General features: G+C 50.5%; 1 long non-coding RNA gene across 1 annotated transcript; it reads left to right on the forward strand.

Annotated features, from left to right (window-relative positions):
* Positions 1-44: 44 nt before the first annotated feature.
* Positions 45-6,978, forward strand: LOC128828821 (uncharacterized). Its single transcript, XR_008443241.1, has 3 exons — positions 45-100; positions 4,760-4,821; positions 6,156-6,978. It is a non-coding gene; the product is annotated as an uncharacterized LOC128828821 (long non-coding RNA).
* The last annotated feature ends 1,735 nt before the right edge of the window (positions 6,979-8,713 follow it).

The following is an 8,713-nucleotide window of genomic DNA, read 5'->3' on the forward strand; positions in this document are numbered from 1 at the left end:
GAGGGAGGGAGTGGGAGGAGGCTGAACAGCTGGGGAGAGGGGGGCGCTGCTGGACAAGCTGGGCTGTGGGGAGGAGCAGGACAAAGAGGGAGCAGAGAAGGTGGGGGCTTCCTTCCAGTTGGGGCATATGTGGGGGGGGGAGTTGGGCCTTGCTTCCACCAGCTGGGCCATGTGGGGGTGTGGGGGGGAGCTGGGCTTGCTTCCACCAGCTGGGCCATGTGGGGGTGTGGGGGGGAGCTGGGCTTGCTTCCACCAGCTGGGCCATGTGGGGGTGTGGGGGGGAGCTGGGCTTGCTTCCACCAGCTGGGCCATGTGGGGGTGTGGGGGGGAGCTGGGCCTTGCTTCCACCAGCTGGGGCATATTGGCGGGAGGGAAAGTAGGAGGGATGGCCAAGCACCTAGCCCAGAGGTCCCATCAGACGGTTGTGGGAAGGAAAGGGTTAATGTAGACGGACACCTAGGGGGAAGCGCTCCTTTGCAGTAGCCAAGGAAAATGGGGGAGCTCTGTGGGAGCAGTGCTGACCCCAGCCAGGCAGAGGAAGGGGAGCGTTCCTTATTTTGAACTCCTATTGAAAGACTGCATGGCTTTCCCCACAGGAGGGAAACAATAGCAGCAGTTATGAGAACGGTCAGGCCTCACGCCTTTAGACTCCCTCGTGGCAGATTCGTTTGTAGGCTGACTTCAGAGCCTGCCCTTTCTGCGAGAGAGGTGTTTGTTGGGTGTGTTTCGGGGACCTGCTTCAGTCCATTCCACTCGATGGTCCCAGGCTGACAGACCCAAGAAACATGGCTTGTTTTGGAGGGATGGGAGTTGGGTGGCGAATATGTGCCTAAGGGCAGGGAGGGTTGTGGAGACGTCCTTGGCTCTGGTAGAGTAATCCACCCACTCCCTGGCTAACCATCCCCGCCAGAGATAAAATGAGTTCTGGTAGCACCAGAGGTTTACCTGCTGCTTCACACAAAGATAAGCGAATTACAATGGAATTACATACAGGGCCTGTGATCCTCGCAGAACTTTAACAAACTCGTCTTCCCTGCCATCCCTGTGTGGTAGGTAAACATTGTTTTACCCTTGATTTACAGAGAGGGAAACTGAGGCATGTATAATTTAAGTAACTTCCCTGGTGCCTCAGAGCTGGAAATTCCTGGCTCTTCGGCCTGTTCTTATTTCACACCTCTCTGTGCCATGGGTTTTATCCCTTGGCTCTTAAAGATGTTTCAGAAGAGCGTTTGTTTATGCCTTTGCAGATATAATCAACAAAACTTCCTGCAGAAGGTACCCCTCAGAGCCTCTTGGGTGCATAAAAACCTAGATATGTAGATCCTCCTACAATAGTTCATTCCTCCTCCATAAATTATTCAACTCAAGTGGTGGGGAGGGGGTTACATACATATTTGGGGCACATGAAAAGAAGACTGCGGTGGCATTACCATAAGCAGGGATGAGCCTTGGGGAATACCGTTCCCCAAACAATCTCCTTGAATGTAGAGACTGTCATTCGTCAGAAGGAGAGCGGGTCACTACTACCCATTCCATTTTCCTTCCCTCCCTGCAAGATTGTCCCAATTTTAATGGATGATATCTTGTCCCGCAAATCTTGTTTGGAAGATGTTAATAAGACTCTAAGGGTACGTCTAGACTGAAAAAAAACAAGCCCACAGCAGCAAGTCTCAGAGTCCAGGTCTACAGACTCTGGCCCGCACTACGGCACTAAAAATAGCTGTATGCTGTAGACGTTCCCACTTGGGCTCCAAAACCCGGTGGGGCAGTCGGCCTCAGAGCCAGTGTGGGAACATCTACATGGCTATTTTTAGCAGAAGCCCTGCAAGCCCAAGTCTGTAGACCTGGGCTCTGAGACACACTGATGCAAGGTTTGTTGGTTATTATTTTAATTTTTTTTTTTTACAATATAGATGTACCTGCTGTAACTCTTGGTCCAACTTTGTAGCATCAGTCCCACGGTCGGTTAGTGTTTCAAGGCATTGTCATTGCATCGTGATGTGCCAGCATGCCACAAACTTTATGAGGGTGAGATGCATGAGTTGTCTCATTGCCCAAACTTGCACAAGTGGCAGGCAGAGGTTAAGGGATAGATTTGACCTATGTCCTGCTTGTGATTACAGATCCTTCTCTCTGCTATCCCCACTTGATCTCAGGGAAGCATCCAATTTAGACTGTCACTGCACTTTTGGAGTGCCCCAGCCAAGGAAACAGTGCCTCCAGCATGCTTCCTTCGGGGGTCGATATCTCCCCCCGTGCCCTCTTCTTCCTGTTAAGAGCCCTTACAGCTTTGTCCTTGGTACTTTTCTCTGTCCCACAGAGACATCTCATAGGTAGCTTTCAACCTTGAACATCAGTCCTGTGCTGGTGACCCCCAACTCTACTGCTTCTCTTTATCAATCTCTGATTGCTCTCTGCCAGTCTTGATTGTCACCTTATGACTAGGTCACGTTACTGATAAATGGATCCGAAACTGTAGTGCACGTTCCTGGTGAAAAGTCCTCTTGATTCCATATCTCTGATTTCACTGGTGCTCTCCTGAACCTTGACTTTCCCCCCCAGGGCCAGAAATCTTGGAGCAATCCTAGATCTTGGGCTCTAATTGCCTTCCCTTCTAAGTCTCCCTATTTTCCCATCGTGGTTTTCTCAAACCCTTCCTGTCTAGTCTGACCTCTTCTCTAGTCTTGACTTCCTCTTTGTCTCTTCCTGATGGGGGACTCTTCACACGAGTCGCTTTTTGTACTGCTCCCCTTTCCTTCCAAGCCACCTCCTTTCTTTTCCACCATCTTCCTTTTCTCTTTCACTCATACAATGCACCCCAGTGTGATAGATGCTGTGATACTCCGTGTGCACTAGCTCCCACCTACCACACCTATTAATTAGGAACGAGAGAGACCAGGACCTGACAAGATCCACACATTGTTATAAGCTACACTCTTCCTGTTGTAACCAGGGTTGGGCATTTATTCCACTTCGTCGGGAACCCACAAGCCCCATTGATTTGCATAAATAATAAGGGGACTAGTCCTGCTTAATCCTATTTTCCTCTCCCGGTGGCATCACTTTCATTTCTCTTCTCCTGAACTTTATCCAGCTTCCTATTCACTTTTCTTTCCTGCCTGTTCTTCGTTTCTTTCCTCCAAGGTGGGTTCTGCTGGGGTTTCTCTCCCCCCCCCCCCCCCCGATGCTGATTATCTAATTGTCCTTCCCTTACTTGCTCGGTTCCATCCATTCAAAGTGCCATTCCCAGGGTAAAATCCCGCTCCTGTCACTCTCTGGTGTAACCAGGCACAATAAACACCCTTTTCCAGCTGTTGCTCCCACAAAGGATCCGATTCTGGTATCTTCCCAGTTCTGATTATCGTTCCCTTAACTGCCTGGTGTTCTAGCCATTACTGCCCGAAGGCCTAGCCTCCAACATCTTCCTAGCTCTCAAATGTGCCCAGTTCCCACTGTCAAGCCCCAAACTGCCTGGCTCCAGTGGTTACCCCCAGTGACCGATTGTTACTCTCCTGTCTGAGCTGCCGCTTCTATAAATGCCCCGCTCCAACTGTTGTTAGTCCCTGGTTCAAACCGTCATACCCATGGCAGGCTGGTTCCGTTGTGCGTCTCATTCCAACTGTCCCTCCAATATCTGTCCCACTCCAATTACCATGACTCAGTTTCCAAAGGCCATTCCCATAACTCTTTGTTTCCAACGATCCCTTGTTGGTCCTGGTGGCCACGGCCTTTCTTGGTACGTCCACACTGCAGCTGGGAGTGAACCGTGCCGCCCAGCAGACAGATTCATGCTAGCGCCGCTGAAGCTACCTCGCTAAACATAGCCATGTGGCTGTTGCACCATTAGCGGTGGCTCTGGTGGACCCAGCGTGTGGGGCAGGCTTGGACCTGGGTGGCTTACCAAAGGCTACAATGCCCACACTATTGTTTTTAGTAGTCTAGCCAGCACAAGGCTCACTCCCAGCTGCAGTGTAGACATTCCCCCGGCGTTCTCTCTTCCCCGCTCATAGGGAGATCATCACAAACCTCCTTGGGCCAGAGAGGCGAAGAATACGCCTTGGTCGACACTTAAAAATTAGGTTGATGTAGCTATATTGGTCATGGGTGTGAAAAATCAGCCTTCCCCCCCCCCCCCTTGACTGACATGGCTACGCCAACCTACCCCCCCAGTGTAGACGCAGCTATGTCAATGGAAGAATGCTTCTATCGCTATAGCAACTGTTGTTAGGGGAGGTGCTGTTCCTACAGAAAGGGAAAACCGCCATTTTGGAAAATGGAGGAACGGCTGTGTCTACACGACGGAGTTCTGCCGCCACAGCTACGGCGCTAGCGTCTCTATCGTGTGGCTGTGGGCTGAGTCAAGGTGAGAGCACAGTTCTGATTTCGCAGCCAGGAGCACTTCCACGGGGTAGAAATGCCCTGGGACTTCCTGGTCACAGGGGCTGGAGCTGGCTTTTGACCTGTGCACTTCACCTGGCTGTTGGGAGCCTATGCAGAGTTCACTGCGTGGCCTTAGCATGGGCTGAAGGCGTGACAAGGAGGCACTCCCACCTCCCCCTGTGACCTCAGGCAAGTTACTTAACCTCGTTGCATCCCCCCCCCCCCCCGCTGTAAAATGGGGGAGTGGAGAAATATTTTTTTCTCCCAGGGGTGTTGGGAGACTTGGCTATGTAGTTAATGTTTCTACATTGCTTTGAAGTTGCGAAGTGCGATGTAAGTTCTAAAACTGATTAAAATGACTATTATCTCTTATGCACAGGTCCGAAATCCGAAGTTCAGGAGATAGCGAACACAAAAGGAACTTCCACAACCCCAACCCTGGTAAGAAAAGAAGGAAAAATTCAAATTTGCCCTTGTCCTATGACCTCTTGGGGCCGTTTGCTTGTCTCTCAATGATAGGCATCTGCTTTAATGGTTCCTGCTAGACTATAAACTGCTAAAACAATAGAAGCATACATTCTTCAAGCAATTATATTCCTCCCACTTTCTCTTTTGCTATCGCTGTCCTAGTGCAGCATGGTCTCGTCAGTAGGGCACTGAATGAGGAGCCTGGAGATCCGGACTCTGTTCCCCGATCTGCTGGGTGACCTTGAACAAGTCAATGCCCCCCTCTGTGCCTCAGTTTCCCCTCCAACCCTTTGTCTGTCTAGTCAGGTTTGATTGTAAGCTGTTTTGGAGTATGGTACAATGGCACTCCAATCTCAGTTATGGCAGCTAAGCAATATAATGCAAATAACAATAGGGCTGCTGTCCTTTAATTTATTTGTCTTCTCTGTTTTCTATGTCCCTCTCACCTCATCCTCTACAACTACTTTCCAACCCTTCCTCTTCACTTGCCTCTCTTCACTCCAGAATGTATCTTCCTTCTGGCTTCTTTTCTAATCATCTTCCCGGTCTCTTTAATTTATCTGACTTTCTCTCTCCCATCTCAAGGTCCTGTCTTGCCCCCAGTTGGCCCTAACGGCCACTATCAGCAAATGCCACTAACCATGCACTTCGGTCTCGCTGTCTCTTGCTGGATGCTCTCTAAAAATACCACCTTCTGTTTGCCAACTCCGTTAGCCCATGCAGTGTTGGCCCCTCAAGGCTGTTCTGCTTGCTCCAAGTGTAATTTCCCAACATTTTGTTTGTGGGGTGACTCTTTCTCAAGTGTGTTGTGTGAAGGGCGCCCCCTGCAAATAAATGAGAATGTGCTGCCCATAAACATGATCTCAAACGTGCAGGCAAATTCAGAGCAATAGCAGTTGTCATCACAGCCTATATCCTTAGTGGCTAATTAGCATGGAGGCCCAGCACAGCATCTGTCTTCCCTCGCAGAAAGTGAATGCCCATGCCCAGGACCCAAAGATGGCCAGTGATTTGCTGTTGCCAAGCCCTTGTAAGAGATCCTCACTCACACTTTCACTGGGCCCATCAAGATGTTGACAGACCTTTCTGGCTAACTGGGCAGTCTGGCTACTGTCACCTTTCTCAACCTTCCTCCATTTTTGACCCTTGCTTTGTGTGTCTGAGCAGTTTAGATTTGTATTCCCTGCTCTGAAGAGCTACTGGGTCTCCTGCTCCTCTGGGAGAGGAGCCGAGCTCATTTTTGCCCTCTCAGAAAACAACTAATAACACCGCGTTTTAGAAATTTTGCTGTTTGTATCTTGTTGCAGCTGTCTGCCCGAGACTAGCATGGAGAATGTCTCACCGTTTGAAGCCAAGGTCAGACTTTCAGTGCATTACAGCTGCTTTCAACTGGACTGGAAACATTTTTCTCCTTAAACAAGGAGTGAATGTGATCTAGTAGTCTGGGCACAGAAACCCTAATTCCGCAAACCACTTAATCACAGGCTTAAATCAGTGGGATTTAAGCATGTTCTTAAAGGTAAGCAGCTGCTTAAGTGATCTGTTGAATCAGGGCAGGGTGGGGAGTCAGGACTCCTGGGTCCTATCCATAGCTTGGCCACTGACTTGTAGCTTGGGCAAATACGTCCCTGACCCATTGTAAAATGAGCACATTAAAGCTACGCCTTATGTGTTACTTGCTTTGAGATCTACAGATGAAAAATCCTCTGTAACTGAGGAATGCTCGATATCTTTTTAAAAACTATCTTTTAAACAACACATCTGTTCAGTAAGATGGAAGAGCCAGTTGAAATTATAATCCCGTCTAGCTATTTTGAACTACAGTGTGTTTTTTCACTCCTCGGTGTCTAACCGGGAATTGGAGCTGAGGTAGAATATAATTATCCAAGTTCGGATGCGGCCAGGACACCAGAGTTAACTCTTACCAAAAAGCGCCACGGGATCATTAAAGCCACAAGTAGCCCGGACCTTCATTTAAAGTCTTGTCTGATAAGCAGAAGCACCCTTTTGGCTAGACGTGACGAGGAAACAGACTGAAAGTTGGAAAGGAGACCACAAGGAATACTCAGGCCAGAATGAGCAGGAAAGGAGAGGAAGGGAGGAGGGAATAAGGAATAAAAGGAGAGTTGGCCTGCGAAGTGAGAGAGGGAGGGGGAATAGAAAATAGAGACAGCTGGTATGTTATGATCACAAAGTCCTTGCCAGGAGCAACCTATCAGGGGAAAATTCAGCCTTCTGGCAGAACTACAGCAGCTAACTTGAATGTCTGTTTTAAGTGTCTTCGTTTAAGTGAAATCCCTTCTTCCAGACAGCCTAGAAAAGAACCCTATGCTAACTGTTTTACAGCAGTGCCCGAAGGTCCCGTTCAAGACCAGGATAAGAGACCATCTCTGCCCTGAAGAACTTACAATCTAAGTAGACCAAGCGTGGGAAAGGGGCACAGACTGTATATCTACAGTGCAAAAAAACCCCAAAACAACCCTGCCGCAGAGCATCTCCGAGCCCAGGTCTGCAGACTTGGGTTTGCAGGGCTAAAAATAACCGTGCGGACATTCCCGTTCGGGCTGGGAGCTTGGGCTCTGAAATTTGGGGTGGGGGGTGGTGAGGATGAGACTTGCTGCCATGTAGACATACCTAGATAGGGGAAGGGACTTGCTTGAAGTCTGTCAGCCGATCAGTGGCAGAGTTGGGACTTGAACAAAGTCTCCTGACTCTCAGTCCAGCATCCTAACTACTGAACCCTCCTGCCTCTGGCCGGCCCCAGGTCTCCAAGGCACCCAGGTAACACTGCTGCAAACCATGATCAGGTGGAGTGTTGTGGGGACGCGGGAGGGCACTTTAGGTGCCACTCAGCCAGTCTTTGAATGCAGGCTGAAGGAAGTGGGGGCGTTTGGGTGAAGCAGGGCTCTTGGGGACGGCTCCATTGCGGGGCTGGTAGAGAGTGGATAATAAACGGGTTGGGGGAGCTAGGAAAGCAGAACGGGGAAGCAGGCTCGTGTTCTGGACCCTATATCGGAGGCTGCGAAGGGCTTGATGGAGCTGAAGGAGAGGGAGAGAAAAGGCAGGTCCATGGCTTGGGACTCCCCATGGAGAATTCTCCTGTTTCCCTCAGCTCCCTGCTGTGCCTCTGAGGTTGCTGGTCCCTCTTGCTGCGCTGGCTGGTTTTCAGCAGAGGGCAGTGTTGTAGTGCGTCTGGCCCACACGAGCGCCGGCTTCTCGGGTCCATCACAGGGAGAAACTCGTTCTAGGAATGGAAATAAAATGGCTTTTCTGCTGCCCCGGCCTCTCGTCTCACAAGGCTGCTGACCTGCTGTCCTTCGAGCTGGCGCACGCCCACCAAGCCTGCCAGGCAGCTCAGCGTCCTTAGCCCTGCATCCAGAGGATAAGCGGAGGCACCAAGAGGTGGAAGTCAGTGGCAGGGCTGGGAGCTAGCTGGGAAGAGAACCCAGGAGTCCTGAGAACTAGGCAATGCTCTCTGCATCCAGCAGCCGCCTTGTCCTGCTGGGGCTGTCAGCGGGGGGGTGGGGGGGGGAGGTGGGATGCTGCGAATTGTTAACTGATGCAACTGTTAGCCAGATGTGGCTCATGGGAGCCTCAGGGGCAAAAGTGGCAGCTTGATTCCAGCACTGTGTTGCGCCTAAAAATACAAGTCGGCTTAGAGCAGGGCTTAAAAAAAGAAGTAAGACATACGGGGAGCCAGGCTATCCTCTAGGGCCCCATGGCAAAGGCTGCAGAGGGTTTGAGAGTGAACAGGGAACTACTGCCTGGGTTAGCCTCATTTCTGCACTCTGCCTCCCTTCTGAGGGGACGTGGACACCCTGTCTGGGGCCCCGGGACCTGTTCCCTTCATGGTACGTAGTTGTCA

The sequence above is a fragment of the Malaclemys terrapin genome, chromosome 24 (assembly GCF_027887155.1).
Source record: "Malaclemys terrapin pileata isolate rMalTer1 chromosome 24, rMalTer1.hap1, whole genome shotgun sequence".
NCBI lineage: Eukaryota > Metazoa > Chordata > Testudines > Emydidae > Malaclemys > Malaclemys terrapin.